This window comes from Octodon degus, unplaced genomic scaffold (assembly GCF_000260255.1).
Source record: "Octodon degus isolate 3935 unplaced genomic scaffold, OctDeg1.0 scaffold00203, whole genome shotgun sequence".
NCBI lineage: Eukaryota > Metazoa > Chordata > Mammalia > Rodentia > Octodontidae > Octodon > Octodon degus.
Window position 1 is genome coordinate 181,651 of NW_004524779.1, and position 11,898 is coordinate 193,548.

Genomic DNA, 11,898 nt, shown 5'->3' on the forward strand with positions numbered 1-11,898 from the left:
TAGAGCTTAGATAGAGTTATTACCTTAGCACCAGGTCTGGATCTACGAAGTTCAGATTCTTCCAGGTGGGTGTTGTTTGGATCTGGCTGCCGTGCTCCACTGCTTTCTGCTGCAGGCCTTAGAGCGGAACCCTTTGTGTCACTCTGGCAAGATGATCTGCTCCTGAATCATCTGGGTGGGTCTTGCCTCTAGCCTCTTTGCAGGGAGTTCTGCTGAAGGGTTCTGTGCTGGGTCTGCACTCTGGGTCAAATGTGGATCCGCAGGACCCAGGTTCTCTCACTCACGCGCCGGGCCTGCGCTTTGGGTCTGTTCAGGATCCCACAGCCCCAGGTCGTCTCACTCACTCGCTGGGCCTGAGCTCCGGGTCTGTTCAGGATCCCGCGGCCTGGGTCGTCTCCGCTCATTCCTTCTTGAGGAAGCTCGTCCTTGGTTCAGAACTATGCATCCACAGGCTAGACTAAAATCTACCACCTCCATCTTGATTCCTTTGGCACCTGGCTCTGACTCAGACCCACGCAGAGCAAGGTAAGCCTTCTCAGACAGCCTTCTGGATATTTGCAAGTGACCAAGTCAAGCTCAAAGCCCAGCTCTCTTCAGGCCAAGAGCTCCATGGCCCTGACTGAGTAGATTTTAGCCGCCGTTACTCTGTCCCTCGCTTTAAGTTGGTGCTAACACCTTTGGTGAGATGCTAGAAACTTAAAACTAACTGGGTGTATTTGCAAGTCCCTGCTCAGCCCAGGAGAAACTATTTATGAGTTAGGCAGGACTATTAATTTCATCTTACAGATAAGGCCAATGGGCCTCAGGGAGGGGAAGTGATTTAGCTGAGATGATAGAACCAGAAATGCCATAGCCATGCTGAAACTTCTGGTTTCCACCTCCGGGGCTTCAGGCTGCCCCAGGCTCCCCATGGGGGCCCAAGAATCAGGCTGGACTCAGTGTAGGGAAGAGCAATTGGTGGGGAGCATTAAAACCAGCTTCCTCCTACTCCCTAGTTTTGCAGATAGGAGTTTGGATGGGAGGCCCAGCGTGTCTGTCTTGAGGCGTGTGTATGGTCAGGTGGCCTGGAGTCTTTGGAGGACCTGAAGGTGCAGAAAGTTGGGGTGGGAAGTATTCCCAAGGGTGGGCTGAGTGCCGTCCTGCCTCTGAGTCCACAGCACCCTATCAGGAAGAAGCAGGCTGCAAACAGGAGCAACCTCAGCAGACTCCAAGGCCTGGAAACTCTCTAAACTGTTCTTGCTATGTGCCTTAATTACTCTCTCACACGTTGGCTACTCTCACTTATCAAATTATAGGTGAGCTTAATTACAGCTCCCTGAGTAACCACACTGGGCTCCTCCAGAAATAACAGCTTCAGCTGGGGCTGGTCTGGTTTGGGTAAGAACTTCGTGTTGTCCCTGGGGTACCCACAGGACTGAACTCTGCTATCAGATAACCAGGGCAGGCATTCTCCTGTCCTGCCTATCACCCAGCTCCTCTAGGGCCTCAGGCTGTGCTTTCTGTTTATTGGGTGGTTTCCTCTGCAGTATGTCTGTCTGTCTCTGTCTCTCTGCCTCTCTCTCCCCTACTGCTGTGACCAATGTTTGGCAGAGCTACGCGGGACCTACTGTAAGAAATGAAGAGCAGGGGCTGGCGAGCTAGCTCAGCAATCTAAAGTGCCTGCTTAGTTAAGCTTAGGCAAGTGCACAAGGACCCCGGTTCATTCCCAGCACCATGTGCCGCACTAGCCCCACCCCCAGGGTTGGCTGAGCTGGTCACAAAAAAAAAAAGAAAGAAAGAAAGAAAGAAAGACAAAGAAAGAAAGAAAGAAATGAAGAGCAGACATGGTTCTGGATAAGGAAACAGGCTTGTTGGAGACCCAGGGCACCTTCAAAGAGATGGGGTAAAGAGCAGCAGGCCTCTTGGGACTGATAACAGGTCACGGACATCCTGAGGGCCTCACAAACCTCTCTCCCTATGGGCCAGCAGGGCTCTGTTGGCAGTCTTTGTTCTATCAGATACAAGTGAAAAACAGCAGCCATTTGATGTACTAGTACCATTCCCTAAAAAAAAAAAAAAAAAAAAAAAAAAAAAAAAAAAAAGGCTGGTCCAATAGCTTAGTGGATTAAAGTGACTGCAAGCAGGCACAGGGGCTGGGGGTTTGATCCCTGGGCCTGCTGTGCTGGCCCTGCCCCCCGGGGGCACTGTGAGACAGCAACTGAGACTGGGCATGATGGTGTGCACCTATAATCCCAGCTCTTGGGAGGCTGTAAACAGGAGGATCACTATGAGTCCAATCTAGTAGTGAGACCCGGAACACCCTGTAGACCCTTCCCTAAAATATAGAAAGAAAAAAAAAAGATGTATAAGTAGCTTTATGTGCATTCTGCCCACACAGCCTTGGGGTCCTGGTTGACAGCTGATATTAGAGCATAGGTGGGCAGGGACTTTCTTTCCTAGGGATCCCCATGACTTTCTCAGGGGAATAGAAGCAAATATCTGGGAGCCCAGTGACAACATGCGCTGGCCAAGCAAGAGTACAGGTTTCTGGATGAGTGACTAGGCAGGGGCCGTAAGGCACACAGAGCTGGACGTGTGGTAGAGAGGCTCAGGCCAAGAGCAGACCTCATGGAAGAGGAATGCTACCTGGGATACCACCTGGCGCTCTGTGACAATGGACATTGTCAGCTTTGGAGGTTTCTTGTCTCGGAGGTTAAATGCACAACACAAGAATGCAGCAGAACATGTAGAAGTAGGAGTGCCTTTGGTTTTCTGCACAGAGAAGGCAGGGCACTCGGGGAAGTTTCCCAAGAGGGCAGCCCCAGGAAAGGCAGCCCACTGGCAATGCCCTGGTAGAGATGGGAGGGATCTCGGAGCCCCTGCAGCTAAGTGATGGGAAGGAAACAGGCTTGGCTGGAAATTCCATGCTGGTGAGAAAGAAGACAAGTTTTGGAGCCAGAAACACCTGACTCTGATCCTGTTCTGCGACTCCTGGGTTGCGTAATGCTGTCACTTTGTCTAGCCTCACTGAGCCTTGGTTTATTTATCTGTGATGGGGATAACAATCCGTGTCTTGCATGGCTGTTGTACATACTGAGTGGGCATGTTTGCTGCCCAGGACAGTGCCTGGCACAGGGGCAGGGACTCCAGAGGTGTCTGGCCAACCCTAAATAACCTATGCCTGTGCTCACCATCTTCCTAACATGTACATAGGCCTTAGCCTAAGGATGTCCCAGAGGCAGAAACAGAAACTGAGAAACAAGGTCAGAGCCCCTTGCTACTCCTTCTCCACCTGCGAGGGGCCAAAGGCAGGGGGCCATAGCTCTCCCATGAGCCTTGCCTGACTGCAGAGGAAGAACAAACTGTACAACACTGAGGTCTCCCTCCTCCAAGCCCCTGAAGGAGCTGCTGGGTGGATTAAGAATTATTGGCCACAGGGGCTTAAGTCTGACAACCCAGACACGTCCATCACAGGCAAGGAAGGGGTGTTCTCAAGCACAAACCCTCAAAATTGCCAAGGGGGCATCCCATTCCCCGAGGGGAGCCATTCTTCTGGGCCCCCAGCCTCCATCTGTGCGGGGCTCTGCCTCACAGTACTTGTTCATGCTTACCCAGGCCGTAATGGTGGCATGGAGTAGTGTTAAAAGCAACCTAGAATCAGCTGTGGGAGATCCACAGCGCGGGGCTGAGGGCCTCAGGGCAGGCAGGTGGGCTGCACCGCCCCGGAAACTGTCACCCGGGACAGCGGTGCTACAATGATGTACAACCTCAGTTTAGGGGAGCCCCAGGCAGAAGAAGGAAATTCAGGCTGGCAGATTACGGTGCTTCCTGAAAGAGGTTGTGTTTCACCTGGCCCAGCCTGGGCTCTTGGCAGTGTACTACCATCCATCAGAGCAGAGGCACAGAGAGGGGTGGAAATTTTTCTCTTCCTCCTCCTTCTCCTTTTCTTTTTCCTCCTTTTCCTCTTCCTCCTCTTCCTTCAGGGTACTGGGATTGAACCCAGGGCCTTCACACTGAACTACATTTATTTACTTATTTGTTATTTTAAGCCAGTCCCTTATTTATCTTTTATTTAAAGTTGTCCAGGCTGGACTTAAAATTTTACATCCTCCTGCCTCAGACTCCCAGAGAGCTAGGACTCTACGCTAGTCTCACAGTAGCTGGCAAACGACAGACTCTTTACTAAGGAAGTACTTTATTGAAGATATATGTGTATATATGTACATACATGATGAATATATTCATCATGTATCACAGAGATATACTAATAAAAATTGTAAAAGAAAAATTAAGGGAAAGTTGCTAAAGAACTCAGTCTCTGGGAACAGGGGCTGGAGAAAGAAGTGGCCAAGATCCCTGGGGTAGGTTGACACCTGGTGGTCAGCTTGTAACACCCAGCTGAACTGAACCAGGGTGGAGCTGGGTGTGGGAGGCCCAGCTGAGGGTTGTTGCGGGCAGCATAAGAAGAAGCTGTTTGGGAGCCCTGGGAAACTATCAGGAGCTGTTAGGGAGGCTGTAGGGAGCTGTTGGTTCTCTTAGAGGCGCTTGTCAGGCTGGCTTTCCTGGTGAACTCCAATGTTCTCATTGTCAAAGGAGCTTGGGACTCATTGTCACTGAACATGGCTGTCACTTTGGGGGAGCTCTGGTCCTCACTTGGAGTATTACTTCCTGGCTCCAGAAGGGAAAATGGCGCACCTCTCAGTCTCCAGCCAAAGGTTGTCACATCAGCTTTCCCCACAGGAGCTCAGCTTGTCAGAGGAGCTCAGGACCTCACTGTGGTACTTTTTGGCTGTGGTACTTTTTGGAGGAGCTCTGGTGCTTACTCTGAGCATCGCTTGCTGGCTCCAGCTCAGGTGCCTCAGCCTGCTGGCACAGATCCTTCATCCCGCTTCCACCACTGAACTCTGGACCTTCCCAGTGCAGATCTGTGAAATAGGCCTGCACAAGGCATTGTTGTGGGCTCTAGGCCTCCCACTGGCCTCATGGGAGGCATTTTTATGGGCTCTAGGCCTTCAGCTGGGTTCAAGCAAGACATTGTTGTTGGATCCAGGCCTCAGATGGACTCTTTGGTCTTTAGTGTGTGGGAAGATTTCCTGCACTCTTTGTATGTGACTCTTTGGGTGACTACTATAAATCATCATATAAAATATGTGTCCCCTTGCAAAACCCCAAACCCCAAAATCCCCTTACAACAATCCCCAGGTGGGACCTCAAAAGCCATTTAGCTTTTGATTCTCAAACTAACAGCACCTGACCTTCCTGGGAATGTGGTCTAGTGTGGGGCCCAGGGACCTTACCACTGAGAGCGACTGCAGGGCACAGCAGAAAAGGTACAGTCAGAAAAGAGAGGGGAGCCCATGAGCTGAATTGATGACAGAGCTGGGGCTGGAAGCCAGGTACCCTGCCCCTCATCTGTGTCCTTGTCCTATACCATGTGGGGGTGCTGAACCATCCACGATCGTGGTGTGCCTGTCCCTTGATGCTATTAGGACATTTCTGAAGTACGAAGGGCCTTGGTTCAGAAGCCCCACAATCGTGTGATGCCACAGAACTTTCTGCTTTCAAAGAATTTTTTGGTGAAGCTGGACGTGGTGGCACATGCCTGTAATCTCAAACTCTGGGAGGCTGAAATGGGAAAATCATAAGTTGGAGCCCAGGCTGGCCAACTTAGTTCTTTAGCAAGGTCCTGTCAAAGTAAAACTTTGAAATAAGGTTGAGGATATAGCTCTGTGTGAAGGCCCTGGGTTCAGTCTCCAGTATGGGGGAAGGGGGTTGTAGGGTAAAAGAGGCCAGGAGGAAGGAGGGAAGATGGGGCACTATGAGCCAGCAGGGCCAGGTGGACTGCTAGTGTCACCAGTGTCAGGAACAGGATGGGCAGGAGGGGTGGGGCTCACCGCAGAGTTGTCCCTGCAGTTAGGTACCAGGCTTGTGGTGCTGGCTGGTGGCCTGACCTCCCTGCAGTGTGCAGGTGAGAGGCCTGCCCAAGTGTATCAGTCTGTCTTGGCCTGCCTGCCTTCCGGTAGCCCTCTCCCCTACGAGTCACAGCTTTGCTCAGTGGAGTCTTCTCCTTGACCAGGAGGGGGCAGGCAGTGCCTTTCTGCCTTTCTACCTAAGACCCAGAAGTATCAGGGAGGTGGTTAAACAGGATGGGGCTTTTTCCAGATCCTTGGCAGGATACCTGAGTTTCGGTCCTCAGTTGCAGATTGAGCCACTAGGTGTGGCCGAGAGGGGCAGCGTGCTCTCATCCCTGTTTTTGGTGTTCAGTTGCCTGGCTCCCAGGTATCTACATGGCTTGGTCAAGAGGCTTGGTGGCAGAGTCAGCAGCATAACCCCAAGAGATTATGATTATACTAGCATAATCTCCTCTTCTGTAAGAATATACTGACCAAAGTTTGCCCTGGAAAAAGGCTATCATAAAAAAGGCCACATTTCCCAGACACCTTTGTAACTAAGGGTAATTATGTACTAGCTACATTCCAACCAAGGAGAACAAGTAGAAGTGGTAGTGCAAAGCTTCCAGGAACCTTCCATAAGAGTTAGTGTGCACACACCCTTGACGACTTCATCACATCATTGGCCTGCCTGGAAATTGGATGCTGTCATCTGGGACTATTTATTACTTGTAAAAGCATTGATAGGATTGCAAAGATAGATAACGTGTGGATCCCAGAAACCCGAGGAATGACTTTCTACCCCTAGCCATCCATCCAGGGTTTTTGGCTACATGCATCAGTGTTCAAACCGAAGGCCAAGTACTCTGCACCCCCAGGCCAGAAGAAAGAAGCCTCTCCTTCTTCTGCATAACTCTAATTTGGGGATTTTTTTTTTTCTTAATGTATTTGGTACAAGATCTTGCTACACAGCTTGGACTTGTAGTGATCCTCCTGTTTCAGCCTCCCCAGCACCTGGATTACAGGCGTGTGCTATTATGCCCAGTGTTGGTGCCCACCTTGTGAGCCCAGGGCAGGGCCAGCCCTGGAACAGCATGTGGTACCCGGGATTGAACCCTGGTCTTTGCACTTGCCAGGCAGGAACTTACATTTTGAGCTATCTCCCTGGCCTTGGGGATTTTCTCTTTAGGCAAACCATCACCAACCTAATGTGGGTCCTTAGCCCAACTGGACAGAAGATGGGGAAGCCATGGCCAACACATGGGGAGGAGGACAGATTTGATAATAAGTAGCAGCCTCTGTTGAGCATTTTTTATATGCCAGGCCTGGGATTAAGCGCATTGTATGTGTTATCCCATCTGATCCTCCTCATAATACTGTGAGGCAGAGTCTGGAATTCCAATTTTATACATGATTAAACTGAAACCTAGGTTTAAATATTTTGCCTGATCAGTTACAAAATGACAGTATTAAGAATCAGAACCTAAGTGCCTCCCACCAGCCTTAGCTTCCATGGGCAGTGAACAAGGTCCCTGCCCAGTGGTCAAGGCTGCCCTGAGCTCACTTGTGTCACTGGGAGCCACAGGTCCCCAGATCCCTTAGAAGGAGATTGTAGCCGAACTGAAACTGACCAAAAACCAGGCTGACCCCTAGGCAACCCGAACTGCAGTACTCCTCACTCCAAACAAAATCTCAATTTTTCTTAGCCAGAAACTGAACCCAGAGTCTGGTACCTGATGGGGAAATGGTCTACTACTAAAATACATTCCAGCCCCTTTTATTTTTTATTTTGAGATAAGGTCTCTCTAAATTACCCAGGCTGGTCTTATGCAATATTCCTGCCTCAGCCTCTTGAATATAGGATTATAAATGTGTGCCACCACACCCAGCCCCAAATCTTAAGTCTTGAAACACTTCAGAGGACCACTTCCTCTCCTTACTGAAAGGTCCCCTCAAGAGTATCTCCGGGAGGCCACCTCCTGCTCAGTGGTTGAGCTCAGAGGCCTCGCAGGTGAGAAAGGACTCTTCTTCCTTCTGCTCTCCCCATCTTCCCGTTTTCCTTTTCCTCTTCCTCCCTCTCTTCTTCCTGCTCCTCCACTGCCTGAAGATCCAGGAGAGCATATTGGGAGCCCCTTATTAGGCATCGCCTCCCACAAATGGGCTTTAGTTTACTTCTGTGTTTTCCAAGCTGTCACAGAACAGTGATCTAGTGCTCTCTCTAAGAGAGAATGGGTGCCATCGGGGCAGGTGGGAAACCCGGGGCTGCTCCCAGCGCTAACCTTGTTAGCGAGCGCCTCGTCCTTTCTGGGCCTCATTCTTCTCAACATAAAATAAAAATAGCAATGATAATGGCAACAACACCCAGCAGGTTTTTATCCGTGACTGAACCACAATGTGGTCTAAGCGCCTTGCCTGTGTTGATTCATTTAATTCCTACAAGAGCCCTGGGAGGGAGGTGCTACCACAGAGGACAGGCATGAGACACTGGTTTGCAAGCTGCCCAAGGCCTGGAAGAGCAAGAAAAGGAATGCTTAGCAACACAGTTGAGGGGCATAGGAGCTCTCTTGCCAAGTCTCCATCAAGAAAGATCAAAGCCAGGGTGTCTGGGTAGATGAGGCTGGGGTCTGAATCCTCCCTCCCTTTCTCCCTCCCTCCCTCCCTCTCTCCTGCCTGCACCACCTTGGAGGCCCCCGTTGTGCTATGGGGCAATAGGAAAGACACAAACCTCTCCCACCATAGCCCATCCAGTTGGAGCAAATGTGCTGTGACCCTCCTGCCACAGGTGTGTGCCACCACATCTGGCCATCTGGGACATTCTAAGAATCCCCCATGGCCAGCAGCTGCTGACATTTGGAAGGGCAGGGATGGATCATGAGCCCTGAAGAGAGAGGGTGTGATGCCTGCTGTCTGCCACCTGGCACTGGAATTAGGGGTTTTATCTGCTCGCTGGCTTCCCTGTGTGGTGAGTCACCACCCCTAGGAGTCTGCACGTTTCCCAGGTGGACAAAATAGCTACCAAAAACAGATGGGACACAGGCTTTTCCTAGTCCAGTGTGGTTCATGTGGCCCCTGGGCTTTGTCGCCACACAAGGGTCTTCCACTGGATGGTCTCAGAGTGGCCAGGCACAAGTTGCCTGGAACAGGAGCCTGGGAGTCCCAGCCTGGCTCCCCACCCCCATGCTCTCCACTCCCCTTGGGGAGGGCAGGGCTGCAAAACTTCTTCCACCCCTGCTGTGGGCTATGGGGAGCAACACCACGCTGGGTAAACCCCTTCCCCCAGCTCCGCACCTACTGGCAGTGGGAATGGTCACCAAGGTTGTCTGGCCTTCAGTGCCAATCTATCCTCTCTTAGCCTGTGTGGTCAGTACCAACCATCAAGCACCCAAAAGGGCACAGCACAGGCAAATACCCGTGCCCATGCATGAGGGACACACAGGCCTTTTGCATGCAAAGTCCTGTCTCTTACTGGCCACCAGGATGCAGTCTGTAGGAAAGAATTGCCCCAGGTCCGGGTGGTCTGACCTGCATCCTCCGTGCTTCAGCAAGGGCTCAGCACCTTGGGAACACCCAGTCAAGCGTTTTGGTCCTTTCAAAGGAGGTCCTGAGACTCTGGCTCACCTATAAGGCTTGAGTGCAACTAGGACCTACATAGCTCCATTTTCTACCCACTGACCCTCACCAGCCCATCCCCAGAGCAAGAAACCCTAACGGAAGAAAGCAACCTTTGCATTCTTCTCTGACACTGGACCACAGTCCCACAACATCCTGTTCTGAGGTTAGACCTGCATTAAAGGAAGTTTTCCCATCTGTTGTTGCAACTACAAGTTTATTGTGTGGCTCTGGTCACAGGCCATCAGTCCCCTCTGCAAAATGAATCAAGGTGCTTCCAGAGCCTCTGTGACTCCTCAGAAGGGCTTGGTAGCAGGTTTATGCTTAGATCTGCTGAAGAAACGGTTCTACTAAAAAGAAACAGATAAGCAAAAGCAAGACAAAAAAAGCCTCTTAGCAAAATTTTTGAGCCACTGGCCTCAATTATTTGTGTCAGGGAATTTGTCTGTGTAGGTCTCCCACTAAAAATTTGAGGGTGCTTAATCACCATGATGCCCTGAGTCTGTCAACATCTCTCCATCCCTGGGCTGAGCCAAGCTCTGTGGGACAAGGGCCACCATATGGCAAAGGACCTGTTACCTGTGACAGCCAAAACCAGAGAGGGGAAGTCAGTTATTCTGCAGGGCCCTCCTGCCTGCTACAGTTGGAACTGTTTTTGTGCCATTCTCTTCCTGGTCCCTGACCAGACTGCCTCAGCCTGAGTCCTACAAGACAGTGGCAGGACCCCTTGGCATCCTTGGAGTATGACAAAGCCCACTGCACCCTAATCCTATGCCACACAGCAACCCACAATGGAGGGGGACAGGAAGTGTTTCTACCATTCTAAAGAACAGAAAACAGGCTCAAAGAGACAGGACTTGGGCCAGGTGACAAAGCAAGTTTCCACAGAGAAGTGTGAGAATCTTGGCAACCTGAAAACCTAGCTGAATAGGGACTCTGAAGGCTGGGGTGACAGCTTCAACGTGTGATGTGCTGGGAAGCACAGAGGGTGACTAAGTCCATCTGTCTCAGGAACCTGTGTCAACAGCCAAAGCATCCTGGAACAGGAAAGAGGGTGACTTCTTTGGTCTCTTGGAGTCTTCTGAACCCTTCCCAGGGCTCCACAGCCAAGATATCTTAAAATGGACAGAGGGTCCTGTAAGTGCTGAGGGTCTTGGTCTGGGGACTGTCCCCAACCGTTGTCCCTATTTACCCTTCTGTCAAGGAGAAGGTCATTGGTGGTGCCTTCCATGACAGAAGGGTGGTAGACAGGTGACAGGGCTTTCCAACCTCCCTGGTACATTGCTGGTAGCAGCTCTCCTCTGCTGGTTCCAAGGTAGGCCAGCATGTCCTCATGTCCTCAAGGGACCGTGAATGGAAATCAGTGTCCTTGTCACATATATGTTGGCGGTGATGCCTCCTGCATGGGAAGTGGACCCAGGTTTACCAAACCAGGGGCCAGTAAGATGGGTAGGATCAATAGCAGACAGCAGGTTTGTCCCTGTTGGACACAACAAATTCGACACAACTGACACTTGGAATGGGGTTAGGGAGTGACCTGCCCAAGGTCATAGTATTGGAAAATCCAGAACTGGAACCTGAGCTGAGGGCACTTTGCTGTGTCAATCTATAGTTTTGGGAAGGGGTTTCCTACTCAGCTGAAGCCCACAGCAGCCTCTTTGGCTCAGACAAGAGCAGTATATGCGTCCTTCTTTCCAGTGTCTCCCTGTGAAGAATTGCCCCTCTTACCAAAAAAGGGAGACCCAGTTACAAGGTAAAAATCTCACAAACAATTTGGGGAAGAAATACTTTCCATGACCCTTCTAGCTCCAGGCAACCTAGGGGAGAGGCTTCAGGAAGCTGACTGTCTCTGGCTCAGCAACAGAGTCTCTGGGTGGCCTTGGTCAGGAAGATACTTCCTGTAGAGTCTGTTTCCTCTTTTGTAAGATGGGGTGAAGGATGAAAATCTCTTTTCTTGAACATCTCATCTGGCAGGTTTGTACAAAGCAGACGTGGGGCTTCACCCCACAGCCAGGGGCTCCGCCCCACAGCCAGGGATTCAGTTCTGCATGGGGAAACCCTGTGGGAACCTGCACTGCTACATGTTCCCTGGGTGGTTTTAAGACCCACTGGCATCTGAGGCCACAAGACTGGATGGTCCGAGGACCTTTGCTGCTCTCACATCCTATTGTACGAGGCATCCGGAAGTGTGGAAGGTGCACTGTGACTCTGGCTATTTCCTTCCATTCCTTCTGTTTTGCTTTAGGGTCCTAGAGGTGGAAAAATATCTCACTCAGATTACCAGGGTACCGACTTCACGAAAAGCAGATGCATCAGGAGGTGCAAGGCCATGAACCAGCTGTGGGCTCCTGGGTATTCACGTGACAGGTGCTTCCCAGGTCCCCAATATGGGGCGGATTAAATGACCCAATAATGGATA